Source organism: Tamandua tetradactyla, chromosome 26 (assembly GCF_023851605.1).
Source record: "Tamandua tetradactyla isolate mTamTet1 chromosome 26, mTamTet1.pri, whole genome shotgun sequence".
Lineage (NCBI taxonomy): Eukaryota > Metazoa > Chordata > Mammalia > Pilosa > Myrmecophagidae > Tamandua > Tamandua tetradactyla.
Window position 1 is genome coordinate 21,511,040 of NC_135352.1, and position 15,195 is coordinate 21,526,234.

Consider the following 15,195-nt stretch of genomic DNA (forward strand, 5'->3'; position numbering starts at 1 on the left):
AGATTTAGCCTGCCTAATCTTCCCCCTTAATACAATCTAAATACCTCTGTCCTTCTATGCACAAGAAATCTCAAAACTGTTTCCCTAAATCCCCTCCCAACTTGATTGCCATTCCTGAACTCCTAAATGTCTCAGACTAATGCAGAAGTAATGACCTTGAATCCTTTCACTATAATTGTGGTCCGTGGACCAGCAGCCTTGATAAAAATGCAGAATCTTGGGCCCTAGAGTAAACCTACTGAATTAGAATCTGTATTTTCTGCATTTTGACAAGATGTTCTAGTCTTTTATATGCACATTAAAGTTTGAGAAACAATCTAGAAATTTATATTCAAGAATACGTTTACTGAGGCTTCCTAGCACAGAAAACATTATTTAATTTTGAAGGGATGTTATTACAACAAACAATGAATTTTTAATTTATGGCTAATGCAATAGTGTCATGTTTTCTGTTTCATTTCGAGGTATCAGTGCTGTAGATGGATGGAAGAGAACAGGAAGGCGCCATTTGCCAGTTATTCCCATTTCCTTTTGACTGGGTATGCAAAATATGAATTGATTAGTTCTCTCCAAGCCATTGCTTAAAGCATTACACACTTTTATACAATATACAGATTGTCTCAACTAACACAAATTCCTGTTTAATGTTAAGACTAATTATGGGTTGTGAATCAAGGGAGGAAATATATTCTATCATAAAAACTTATGGGCTAGTTTTCACCCAAATATTTGGGTAGCACAATTTGTCACACACAAAGCCCACGAATCATCTGATTTTCAGATTCAGAAAATTGGGAATATTAAGATACTGAGTGAGATTTAAAAGATTTGAAGTCACATTATAATGATAAGCTTTATTTATAAAACCTGTTTACCTATGAGAAGGTGGAGGTAGAAAATCAGACTTCTTTGTTCATTCCCTCCGATGTGAATCCAGCCTCAGACTGAAGGAATTGTAATGACTGTGAACTCATGGCAAAGCTCAAGCGGCCTACTGTTGAATATCACCATTCATTTTTGCCAGACTTTCACCCAGTTCTAACCATTGTTCTCTCCTGGCAAGGAAGTATGAACACTGAAGCTTCAGCTCATTGATAAAGCAGTTGGCTGGAAATTTTTTGTCGGAACTAATACATTCCTATGACATCAGAAATATATTTTCATCTTTGCTTAAATTGAAGGAAAATCTATTATAACAATTATGAAGATTGATTTATGACATTCTTTGGTCAGTTTGATTTTTTTTAAAACCTCTTTTTTTTAGGTTATTTCTTCTATGGAACATAACAAAAATATTGAATTTCTGTTAATCATTCCAGATGGGTCAATGGATTAATCCTTCAGTGATATCTGTGTTATTTCTTTGTTCTCTCAGCAAAACTATGACAGTGAAATGACATTGCTACTCAAACACCTATTAGGATAAAATTATGCAAATAATCAAAAATCGTATACTTTGGGAAATTTAGTTCAGCAGGAACTAAAGTGGTGTGCTGTTCAAAAATTTAATTCAGGATAAACAGTGAAGTGTTTGTCAATGCCAAAATGTTCAGCTTCAGTAATTATACTGAGAAGTTCTTGTGCCTATATGCACTATTTAAAAAAAAAAAAAGGTTTTTTTTGTTTTTTTTTTAAATTTGAATGAAGTGTATATAAGCTTTGTAAGTGGTAATTAGCAATTAGGATAGTAGGTTGTATATTTTTTGGTACTATGAGAATTTAAAGCAGGTTACCTTTTAAAACTACACAGCTAAGGACTTGGTATTCAATCAAAGAGAAAATGGAATTAAACTTTTCAATATGTTTGTTAGGCAAAAATTCTAGGAGACTAGAGGAAAAGATCTTTGCAGGATCTTTGTTCCTCTTTGTTAAAAATATCCTCTTTTATACTGAATGAGTTTCTGGAAGAACCTATGCCAGTTTACGTCATTTTATAGTTCTTTGGAGTGTCGTGTTTTGAACAATGAAAGGCTATGTTTTTCAAAATTTTTTTTTCAACAAACGATTTTGATCTAACAGCCTGCTTTAAGAAATCTCAAAAGTTGTGATACATTTTTACTTTTATCTTAAAGCACTTTTTGGTCATCATTTTTCATTACCTAAAGTGCCAGATTGGAACCCACAGCTACTACTAGAAGTCTTAAAGGCAAAACAGCAAGTAATGTATTAAGAATTATATGCAACCCGATTTACTGTCAAAGCCTAGTGCTATAGCCATTTTCCTGGACAGTATTCTGTTAGGTGTTACTTCTTATCACTGTTTTTAAGTTTTACTAAACTTGTCAAGACTGGAGGCTAGGAATAAAAAAGGGGGGGGGGGATTTTTTTAACCTTTACCATGAGAATACTGTTAATTTTTTCCTCTTTGGGTCTTTTACTTAATTATTTAAATACACAAGTTAATACACATTAGAATCAAATTTGAAAAACAAAAAAATAACTTTTTTTCATTAAGTTGTAATGATTCCCTTTCTGTTTTCACACAGTGGGGAACCTTTCAAGGAATTTTGCTTTGTTTTTAATTCTAAGGGATTATAATTTTTGAAAATGATGGCATATCTCATAAATATGTAGTGTAAACTTTACCTGAGTTAATAGAATGCCAGACAGATCTACGTTTTGTACATATTTATAAAATTTACTTTTCAAATATTTTAACCATTCAATGTTAGAAAGGTATTGCTTAGCTCAGACTTGAAGGCATATTTAAATTTCAGCTGTCCTGATTATCCATTAATCTGACAATTTTGATTTTTTCTGTTTTTAGAGATTTTCTTATGTATCAGAATTTAATAAGTTTTTCATTTGAAAAGATTGTAAAAACTGCTTCATATTTATGAATTAAATATTTGCTGTTGTGCAATGGAAGAGGGTTGTTTTTTCAAACAAAGAAAATCTGCACCTAAATACAAATGGCCAGGCATTCAAGGAAGTGCATACTATGAATTCCTTCCTGTTACACCCTAATAAAGTTTGATTGATCACCTTCATTTCAAGTCTATATGAAATCACCTTTGCGCTGACAATCTAAATTGCTTTAAAAAAAACTTTTCTTAATAGTTGGCTAGGGTTACTAATAGCAAAACCATGTCTACAACCTTGTCGTATCAGGTCCTTTGGGAAGGAATAGCGGAAGAAGGTAATTACTTCTTAGTAATAGTCAAATGACTTTCAGGACAGTTAGCAACAGACTCTAAAACTCTAGTACACTGTCATCGTCAGAGAACTGTTGGAAATGTAGCACATGCTTGGCAAAAAACTATCTTCACTAGGGAAATCAAATGCAAGAGATTTGTAAATCTTATTTATAATAGATTAGGCTGCTAACCCTGTGACTGAATTATGCTTCAAGAAAACAGAAAGTATAAAATCTGTTTCTCCATTGTCAGCTAACTAGCACATTTCCTTATTTTGCAATCCATGTAAACTTGCTGGCTGACTCTGAAGTCATACAGTAACCTTGGTATATACCCATTATATTATCACTTATTTCCCTGTAACACTGATAGCTGATACAGTTGAGGTTTTTTTTTTATTAATTAACGGAAAAAAAGAAATTAACCCAACATTTAGAAATCATACCATTCTATACATGCAATCAGTAATTCTTAACATCATCACATAGATGCATGATCATCGTTTCTTAGTACTTTTGCATCGGTTTAGAAGAACTAGCAACACAACAGAAAAGATATAGAATGTTAATATAGAGAAAAGAAATAAAAGTAATAATAATAGTAAAAAAAAAAACAAAAAAAAAACAAAAAAAAAAAACCTATAGCTCAGATGCAGCTTCATTCAGTGTTTTAACATGATTACTTTACAATTAGGTATTATTGTGCTGTCCATTTTTGAGTTTTTGTATCTAGTCCTGTTGCACAGTCTGTATCCCTTCAGCTCCAATTACCCATTATCTTATCCTGTTTCTAACTCCTGCTGGACTCTGTTACCAATGACATATTCCAAGTTTATTCTCGAATGTCCGTTCACATCAGTGGGACCATACAGTATTTGTCCTTTAGTTTTTGGCTGGACTCACTCAGCATAATGTTCTCTAGGTCCATCCATGTTATTACATGCTTCATAAGTTTATCCTGTCTTAAAGCTGCATAATATTCCATCGTATGTATATACCACAGTTTGTTTAGCCATTCTTCTGTTGATGGACATTTTGGCTGTTTCCATCTCTTTGCAATTGTAAATAACACTGCTATAAACATTGGTGTGCGAATGTCCATTTGTGTCTTTGCCCTTAAGTCCTTTGAGTAGATACCCAGCAATGGTATTGCTGGGTCGTATGGCAATTCTATATTCAGCTTTTTGAGGAACCGCCAAACTGCCTTCCACAGTGGTTGCACCATTTGACATTCCCACCAACAGTGGATAAGTGTGCCTCTTTCTCCGCATCCTCTCCAGCACTTGTCATTTTCTGTTTTGTTGATAATGGCCATTCTGGTGGGTGTGAGATGATATCTCATTGTGGTTTTGATTTGCATTTCTCTAATGGCCAGGGACATTGAGCATCTCTTCATGTGCCTTTTGGCCATTTGTATTTCCTCTTCTGGTAGGTGTCTGTTCAAGTCTTTTTCCCATTTTGTAATTGGGTTGGCTGTCTTTTTGTTGTTGAGTTGAACAATCTCTTTATAAATTCTGGATACTAGACCTTTATCTGATATGTCATTTCCAAATATTGTCTCCCATTGTGTAGGCTGTCTTTCTACTTTCTTGATGAAGTTCTTTGATGCACAAAAGTGTTTAATTTTGAGGAGGTCCCATTTATTTATTTCCTTCTTCAGTGCTCTTGCTTTAGGTTTAAGGTCCATAAAACCGCCTCCAATTGTAAGATTCATAAGATATCTCCCTACATTTTCCTCTAACTGTTTTATGGTCTTAGACCTAATGTTTAGATCTTTGATCCATTTTGAGTTAACTTTTGTATAAGGCATGAGATATAGGTCTTCTTTCATTCTTTTGCATATGGATATCCAGTTCTCTAGGCACCATTTATTGAAGAGACTGTTCTGTCCCAGGTGAGTTGGCTTGACTGCCTTATCAAAGATCAGATGTCCATAGATGAGAGGGTCTATATCTGAGCACTCTATTTGATTCCATTGGTCGATATATCTATCTTTACGCCAATACCATGCTGTTTTGACCACTGTGGCTTCATAATATGCCTTAAAGTCAGGCAGCGCGAGACCTCCAGCTTCGTTTTTTTTCCTCAAGATGTTTTTAGCAATTCGGGGCACCCTGCCCTTCCAGATCAATTTGCTTATTGGTTTTTCTATTTCTGAAAAATAAGTTGTTGGAATTTTGATTGGTATTGCATTGAATCTGTAGATCAACTTAGGTAGGATTGACATCTTAACTATATTTAGTCTTCCAATCCATGAACATGGTATGCCCTTCCATCTATTTAGGTCTTCTGTGATTTCTTTTAGCAGTTTTTTGTAGTTTTCTTTGTATAGGTTTTTTGTCTCTTTAGTTAAATTTATTCCTAGGTATTTTATTCTTTTAGTTGCAATTGTAAATGGGATTCGTTTCTTGAGGTTTTTTTTTTTTTAAACCTACAAACACATATACAAACCATGCGATATAAATGGTAAATACAAATCCATCTACATTGTAAATCACGTTGAAGTTATCCCCCCAGTACTAACATTCCATTCACCCCACAGACTGCAGATTCTGATCTACTGCTGTTTTGTCCAAAGTGAAACATTGCTACAATGAAGTTTTCACAAATAACATACATCTGTAGAAAAATCCCTTTGCAGAAACCTCTTTTTCCTAAACAGAGAACTACCTGGCTTAATTCAAAAGCCAGGTAGTTTAGTTTTATCATCCTTTCTATATAGCTAGCTTATTTAGAGCATATTTCCTCTATGTGAAAAGGAACCCTGTTATACACTTGAAGTATTTGCTACTCTTTTACAAAGATACAGCTGGAATTTTTGAATCTTGGGAGAAATTTATAGATTCTAATTTTTATTGAAATTTTAGCAATCTGATCATGTAACTAATTAATTAAAGGATTCAATAAATGTCAACATTATAAGAAGTCTTCATTAAAATAATTGAGCAAACTATTCCCTGCTGAATTTCCTTTAAAATTGATTATGAAGGATCTTATTTTGTTTAAAAAAAAAAAGACACAGGGAATTATGTTTATACTTTATAATGGTCCAAATTGTGTACATTCCTTTACCCTTTGCTTTGATGGATTTGCTATTCTTGTATGATAGTGCCTTAACTTGTAAATAGTGGATCTTATCAGAGGAATGCATTCTCACACAGACTTGTTTTAAAGGAGTGTCTGATGGATCAAAAATTCATGGACATAAAGTATCTCCCAGTACACTGTCCATTGTAGCAAGAGGCTCTGAAATGGGATTTGTTGTTTTGTTTCGTGTTTTCCTTCCTCAAACAAAATCCCCTTGAAATGTTAATAAAAAGGATTCTCCACCATAGAGGTGGCTTACAAATAGCCCAATCTCCTACACCCTTTAATTATTCTTATACCAACAAAAAGGTCAAATATGATATCTGGGAAAAGCCACTAGAAACACCTTTAAATAACTTTGCAGGCTTTCATTGCAGGAAAGTGACAGTGAAAACAAAACCGGTGATAATGCCAGATGGATCTTTGATGTTCTTATTCTCAGACAATGGTATTTCTGTATTGTTAATTTACAGCTGGGGGAAAAAGGTCTGTAAGATTATTTGTCCTCTGAGTTGGTTTATTCCTAGGAGTATACAAATTAAACCAAAGGGGAACTTTTAATAAGTGATTTTTAGCTCTGGCTTATGCTATATAAAGATCCTTCTCACTGCTGAGAAAGGATATCATTATTATATTTATAATTCTACCTGTGAAAAACAAGCTATGATTGATGTTGTGATATCTATGGAAGGTTTAACAGTATAAGGACCTCAATCCTGACGTGAATTTATTATTATGTTAATTTATTATTATTCCTGCCTAATGGATAAACATGCTTAATTAAACTGAGGAAAAAGATGTTCCAAAGTATAATTCTGTTGATGCTGAATTAAAGAACTGATAACACGGGTTCCAGTTCTTCCATTCTGTTTCTTATTTAGTTGTGAAAGCAAGGCTAGTGTCAGAGCATGTCTGGTCTCCTAAAATCTGATGTTAAAAGCATCTTAAATGATATAGTGAAACCTTTGTTTTGCATATGAAAGGTGAATAATAAACACAACAACTTCAATTTCACACTAATCTTAGAGTAATATACATAAATGCTTTAAAATTCTTCTGAAAATATATTTACATAAGAAGTAGAGAACATGAATGAGCTCTGGGATGGGCATATGAATCAAACAAGGGAAGTTTGTATGTGCATATAGCTCAAGAAGAGTTGGTTTCTCTTCAAGTTTATTCTCTTTGTTCATAGGGTTTGTCAAAATATTTATCATCTCGACATTTATAAGCTCCAAAGTAGGATGTTTCCAGGGTCAGGCTATTACCTAAGAGCCCACAGGGACAATCCAACCTATCCATAGATGGCTCCCTCCTGGGGCTTCTTCTAATCCTTTCCCAATAAAGGAGAGCTTTAAACTAGTAACCTCCAATGACTGCTCTGTATAGTCCAGGTTAACTTCTTACACCAGCTAGTATTTTATTAAATGGCAGTCTATGCTGTTGAAGACAATGAGCTTTTTCTTTAAGGCAAGGCAAACAAAAGCCTAAGTTTACCAAAAAAGATACCAGCTAAGGAGTTATGCAGAGGGATGATGGCAGTAGGGCACTCCAGGATTCAGTTCTTTCTCCAAAACAACTAGCAAACAGGCAGAAACTGTGTGAAACAACTGTTCTGGAACTCTGGCAGCAAGAAGAACATGGCATCCAGGGAAGAGTGGGAGGAAGAAGCTGAGAAACTACAGTAAAGAACTGTATCTCACTCCAAGCAGCAGTTAGATGCTTGTGTTCATCTCACACTCACGAGGTAGACAGCCTTGGGGTTCAGCTCCTGGCTAGCTGCTGCAGACAGAAAAGGACATAAAAACCCTCTTTCTCAGGAATAGGGTGGAGCATGGCTGAACACTGACCAGGGCTTTTGATTAGTAAATTCTGATCACTGGGTCCTGGCTCTAGGCTACAGTTTCCATCCGCCACAGAAAAAGGCAGACACAGCCATTGTTTCAACCAGACCCCTGACAGGGTTAGAGGCGGTGGAGGTTTAAAGACACAGTGCCTCTCTAGGGCTGCAGGGAACAGTGTGCTGAAAAGCCCCATCTGCTGGGCAGGCCAGGAAAGCACAGTTTTGGGGAGCAGTCAAAAAAGTTCTTTGATATTGGTAGTACTTAGGTTCAGGTGTCAGCTTGGCTGGGTGATGCTGCCAAGCAAGAACAGTTGTTGCAGTTGGACTTAAATCATCAGCATGTGACTTTCATCCATGGATGATTACATCTGTGTTTGGCTAAGGGGAGTGCGTTTTTCAATGAGTGAGGTTTAAAAGAAGACAGAAGGGAGAAACAGCTCAGTACAGCCCAGCACACCTCAGCTCAACACTCAGAGCAGGCTCAGACCCAGATGTTTGGAGAAAGGAAATGCCCTGGGAAAGCCATTTGAACTAGAAGCTAGGAGAGAGGGCCAGGAGATGTTGCTGTGTGCCTTCCCAAATTAGTAAATTTGTAACCAAATAAATCCCTTTATAAAAGCAATTTATGGAGTATTGCATTCTGACAGCTTTAGCAAAATAATAATAATAATAATAATAATAATAATAATAATAATAATAATAATAAAACAGTATCTTCCCTGACCCTCTTCCCAGGGCTCTTTAGTGCTGGCCTGAGCTCTCTTCATGGGTCCCTGGCCTGTTTTGGTTGGGAAATACTGACTTGGGAAAGTCCCTTCTGTGTGACCCTCCTACAAAATGTGCCCTCCAGGCACAAGCAGCTAGGTACAATGAAAGGGGAGAGAGAGAGAAAAAAAAGCTATAGAAATAAAACAAAGAGAACAGATCAAGATTCCTGAAGAAGGAAAAGAGGAAAGGAAGCTTTCTCCTGAAGGTGAAATGATTGCCTGCATATCCAGGGCAAGAATCAGATGAAAAGGAGCTGGAAAATCTCATCAGTTAAACACAAGCAATTCTAAAAGTCTAGAATAAATTGAACCAAGTGTCAAAGAAAAGTCTTAACCCAAAATCAATTGTTTTAGTTTGTTAAAGCTGCCAGAATGCAATATACCAGAAACGGAATGGCTTTTTAGAAGGGAATTTATTAAGTGGCAAGTTTATAGTTCTAAGGTTATAAAAATGTCCAAACTAAGGCATCCAGAAAAAATACCTTGACTCAAGAAAAGCCAGTGGGTCTGGAACACCTCTGTCAGTTGGGATCTGGTTGGGTCTTTGGCTTCTTGTTTCAAAGATCCTTCCTGGGAGCATTTTCTTTCTTATCTCCAACGTCTCTGCCTGTGTCAGCTCTGCAGCTTTTTCCAAAATGGTTCCCTCTTAAAAGACTCCAGTAAGCAAAACCACCTTGAATGGGTAGAGACATGTCTCCAAGGAAACCACCTAATCAAAAAGTCCCACCCACAGTTGAGTGGATCACATGTCCATGGAAACAATTTAATTAAAAAGATCCCATCCAACAATATTGACCAGGATTAAAGAACATGGATTTTCTAGGGAAGACAACAGTACCAGCACACCAATCAACAACAAAAAAAAACACTACGTAAGACAGAGAAACTGACCTTAAGAGTAAACTTATCAAGATAATCAGATGCCAAGACATCAGCAAAAAGTCAAAAAACATTCTAAGAAGTAGGAAGATATACTCAGTCAAAAGAACAAATAGAAAAGCCAAAGGAGACACAGAATTTGGAATGATTAATCAGTTTGGCGGTTCCCCAGAAATAATAGAATTACCATATGACCCGGCAATCTCTCTTCTTGGTAGACACCCAAAATAATTGAAAACAGAGACAAGAACAGACATTTTCACACTGATATTCATAGCGGCATTCCTCTCAATGGTCAAAAGATGGAAGGACCCAAAGATTCATCAACCAATGAATGGGTAAACAAAATGTGGCACATACATACAATGGAATGTTATTCAGTTGTAAAACGGAATGAAGAACTGATGCATGCGACATGGCTGGACCTTGAGGACATTTTATTGAGTGAAATAAAGCCCAGTACAAAAGGGCAAATTGTTACATGATCTCACTGCTATGAACTAATTATAATAAGCTCACTCATAGAGTTAGAATTTAGAGTATAACTTACCAGGAGGTAGATTGGGGTTAAAGAATGGGAAATTGATGCTTAAAGGTGCAGAATTTCTATTTAGGCTAAAAGTAAAGGTTTGGAAATGGATGGTGGTGAAGGTAGCACATTACTGAGAGTGTAATAAACAGCCCCAAACTATATAGGTGAATGTGGCTAAAGAAGAAATTTCAGGGTGTATTTATTACCAGAATTATTAAAAAATAAAAAGTAGGACTTTATAACACAGTGAAACCTATTGTAGATAGACTATAGTTAATAATATAAGAATGTTCTTTCATGGTTTATAACAAATGTATGATACAAATGCAAGGTGGTAATAATAGAGTGGTATATAGGGAAAATACACCTAATGTAAATGATAGACGATGGAGGTATTTTATTAATCTTTCAACAATTATAACAAAGGTAAGTACTATTAAAAAGTAGTACAATTATTTAAAAAGTGCTATCATCAATTGTAACAAAGGTTGCAAACCAATGCAAGGTGTTGGTAGTGAGGTGGTATACAGGAATCCTGTATTTTATGCAGGATTGTTTTGTAAACTCACATCTTTCTAATTAGCAAAAAAGATGCCAGCTACAATAAACAATGTGAGGTTTTGTTTAGAAAAAAAGAAAACAGAAAAACACAGTTTATTATCACAATTGGATGTGGTCCCATCAAAATCATTTAAGACAACATAATGTGGTTAATAAAATGTAAAAGGTAAATCTTTGGGTTTTTCAAAGTGGTATTCCAACAATTTGGAAACCAATGATGATATTCAGTCTGAAGCAAAAGGAACCCTAACTTCTCTGTTTGGTACTAAATAAAAGATTCTTGTCTTTTGCGAGAAAGAGGAGACAAAACAAATGCATGAAAGTAGTCAATTTCCCCTCTCATGACAATGAGGAGGAAGATTATATTCATGAATGCTTCTCATAGTCAAAGAAGCCTTGGATGCCAGGAATGAGAGTATGAGAGTACTGACCAGGCTATCTTCACAAAGAAAATTAACAATACCACTAATTTTGGAGAAAGCTTGGTTTATTCAGCAACTTAAAGGTTATGGCTATGGGCAATGAAAGATTTCTACAAGGGACAAATTGCTCATTTATTTTCATATGCCTTAAGCATAATTGATTGCCTAATGCTGTAGAAAGTTACTTAAAATGAATGAGAACAAATGGAAACAGTGAGAATGCACAAAAAGTCCTGTCTTTGAATTTATGCTCTATGCTTATTTTCATTTACGCTAATTACTACTTGTCTTCTTTGTTTGACTTTAAGACTAGAATTCTGCAAGACTTTAATGATTTGTCCATAATCCTTGTCTTAGTTTGCCAGAGCTGCTGTGACAAATATCACACAATAGGTTGGCTTAAACAACAAACATTTATTGTCTCACATTTCAGAGGTTTTAAGTCAAAAATCAAGGAGTTTGCAAGGCCATGGTTTCCTCCTTGAAATCTGTAGCACTTTGATGCAGGCTTGACACAGTCTTTGGGGTTCCTTGGCTTGAAACTCTACCACCTATCTCATGGTGGTCCCTCCTCTCTGTTCTTCCAGTTTCTGCTGTCTTTATGTTCTTGGTTCCTCTGGCTGCCACTGAATTGCCTCTATAATTAGCCCTCCTGTAGTAAGGATTAAGGCCTGCTCTCTTTCAGTTTGGCCACACAGATTCATAATTGGGTACACACATTAACTGATAACACAACTTCAAAGGGTCCTATTTACAAATGAGTTCACACCCATAGGAATGCAGATTAAGATCTAGAACATCTTTGTTGGAGCACATACTTCAATCCATCAGTCTTACATTTCTATAATGCCTTTAATAAAAGAAAAAATTAAAATGCAACATTAAGCATTATATATGAAACATTCATTGTTCATATAAATTATATCCCCAACACAGCAAATGACATATGAATCTGCCTTCATTCATTACAAAGTACCTACACTGAGAAGTAGTTACTAGTATCTTATTTTTTCCCTACCATTTTCAACATTCAATGGATGTAAGAACACATCTAAGATTCATGGTTTAATTCAACTTTAAGTTGTTTACCCAAAGGAGCCATTGCATTTGTAATCATGAACTGGCAAATAAGACAGATATTGTCTGTCAAGCTTTCTTTGGTATAGAGGTAGATGAACCTTCCAGTAAAAAGCCAAATATTGAGTATTATTTCAAGCTTTGCAAGCCAAAAGGCAAAATCAAGGGTATTATGTAGGTGCTTATGTAACAAGGGAAAAGCAAAGTTTCATAAAATTCAAAATAAAACAGTAAATTTAAAAAATTTATTTACAATGTGTTAATACTGATCTACTATAAGAATGGACTCTGGAGGTGGATAATATTTTGGTCAATTGAAGTTCAGTTTGTTCCGTATCTTCATAATTGGTTGCAAATATTCATGTTTGATGCTGATCTGTAGAGACTTTATATATTTCATCTTTGAAAATGTCTTTTTACACAAAAAGGTACTGCCAACTACTGACATCAATTCATGAGCTTGATATTAATTGAGCATATTCATCACTTGTAAGGCATTTATAGAAGTCTATATAAGAGTTTTACTAGGTATTATTTGTCTTTTCACATGATGCCATCACAGATTAATCAATTCCAATTGAAGATTAGGTAGAAGTTCATCAATTGCACTTGAATGTATTTTGAAATATGAAAATTTTCTTTGCACTTGCATCAAGATAAAAAAAACCTGCTACTGAAACTGTAGTTTGAGCTTGTAAAACATATGCACTTTTGGAATGGAAAGTCATTTCCTGTTTTGACTTGATAGCATGGAAAGTATTTAAAGCCAGGTTGGCTTTCTGGTGATTCAAAGTTTAGTTTTTGCTGAAATAACTTACCATAGTATAAGTTTCTCCTGTAAGTACTGTTTTGCCTTATTTTAGGTTGAATTCATTAAGAAACATTATCAAGTCTGCAGCAAAACTAATTTCCAAAGCTACTCAGTGTTAGAAAAGAATGGTTGAGTACAGCTCTTACTCAGAAAAATTTCACTTATATCCGAGCTCAAAAGACTACAAGAAAACTTTACAAGTGCTAAGCCATCTGCTGCATAGTAGGGCAAGGTAGGATACTCAGTATCTATTTCTCAACAAAAATTCATGGTAATGATAATGGTTAAGTCCACCAGAGTGAAGTTCACTGTGGACACTTAGTTCAAAAACATGATTCCACTGTTTTCTACAAAGTAGCTATCGATGAATAATAAACAGCCATAGGCTTTAAACACTATATATTTTAAGAGCCTTGTAAATGTAATCAACTAAACCTTTTTCTGCTCCATGCGTATTTTTACCACTATCAGTTGTATTACATTTTACTTAGCAGATTCTATTTCAGGTACTACTGAATTAGAGTTTACTCAATTCCTTTGAAAATATTATCACCTGTAATTGTTTCACTCAGACTATTAATAGAGGCTAATTCTTCAGTGGTTTTAAAAATCAGTGGCTTCAAAAGCAATGATGTCTTAAATAACAGCTGAAGGGTACAGGTAATATCTGTCGACTAACCACGAGCCAAAGAAACCACTTGAAATCATGTTGTTTTTTCATTGACTATTTATCTTGTTCCCAATGTCCTCAATCTTTGAGCAACTGTTCTCATCAAAGGCTAAAAGTCTTAAAACAAGTTTATTTGCTCTGCACACATTTCTTTAGGTTACTCAATCAAACACAGTTTAACTCACCATCAGTAAATGGCTTTCTTTGCTTGGCTAACAAATGGGCCACTTGTAAACTTAATTTGGTTGCAGATTCATTTGAATTTTTGCATAGAGATTATGTTAATTAGATATATTCACTTTAAATTTTCTTAATTCTTCTGTTTTCTCATGAGTTGGGAATATTGTAATGAGTACTTAACATGTACTGTTTTATTTTAGTTATAGTGTAAGCATAATGAACATAATGCTTTACCATATAATTTGATAAAAGAATCCCTACCCCACTGTGCCTTAAAAGGTACATTTTTCCTCTTGTGACATGATAGGCATGAACTGGGAATAGGCAATAATAAAATGGCACTTGAAATACTGTCAGGTGACATCTGCATCACTGTGCTTTGTAGCATGCCACACAACAAAGCAAAACCAATGAGAGCGTCACAGGCAATTTCTGCAGCTACTCAACTTTGTCACTGTAGCGTGTAAGTAGCCATAAACAGTATGTAAGAGAAGCATGGCAGCATTCCAATAAAATTTCATTTACAGATAATAGAATTTAAATTTTATATAATTTCCATTGCCAGGAAATATTATCTTTCATTTGCTTTTCTCCCCAACTATTTAAAAAAGTAAAAAACATTTTGAGCTCCTGGGCCATATAAAAACAGGCAGCAAGCAGGAGGCTGGTTTTAGGCCCACAGGTTGTAGTTTGCTGACCCTAGTGCAGTAGACTGAACAGAATATGCTGAGCCCAGAATTAATGGCTCAAGAACACTTAAAAAAAATACAGCCAAGTATCTTCAAAAGCAAGATTTAGTAAGGGCCACAGTGTTCTTCTTACAGAAGTTATGAAATGCTATTACTTTTTGGGTACTGAAACCAAAATTGATACAAGCTATGAAACTTGGCAACTATGTGACCACTAAAATGGCATTCTTTTTAATTCCTATTTTTTAAGGAGGTGAAAATCAAAACAAAGAAACCAGTTAGAATCCTGCTATATTCTGTCAACTTTAAAAGGAAGCCATAGTAAATTATACTAAATGTCTTTATTTTGCATGTCTTTCAGAATGAATGCGTTCCTGGGGAGACAGAAATCAATTCGTACTATGTAGTTAATAAGTTAACACTGTTGAAAGCAGGATTAATTGTTCAATTAAAAGACTAAAAATCAGCCACAGTTAATGAAGTTACTGAGTTCGGTTCAGTTCCCCAATACAAAAAGAACAATATCCACCAACTAAATATT

At 35.0% G+C, this 15,195-nt stretch overlaps 1 protein-coding gene across 2 annotated transcripts in view; it reads left to right on the forward strand.

Moving 5' to 3' along the window:
* ZDHHC2 (zDHHC palmitoyltransferase 2) overlaps positions 1–3,748 on the forward strand; it is a 95,972-nt gene extending 92,224 nt beyond the window's left edge. For both annotated transcript variants that reach the window (XM_077144381.1, XM_077144382.1), the window contains one exon: positions 465–3,748. The gene's annotated coding sequence lies outside the window, so the exon portion shown is untranslated. The remainder of the gene's footprint in view (positions 1–464) is intronic.
* The last annotated feature ends 11,447 nt before the right edge of the window (positions 3,749–15,195 follow it).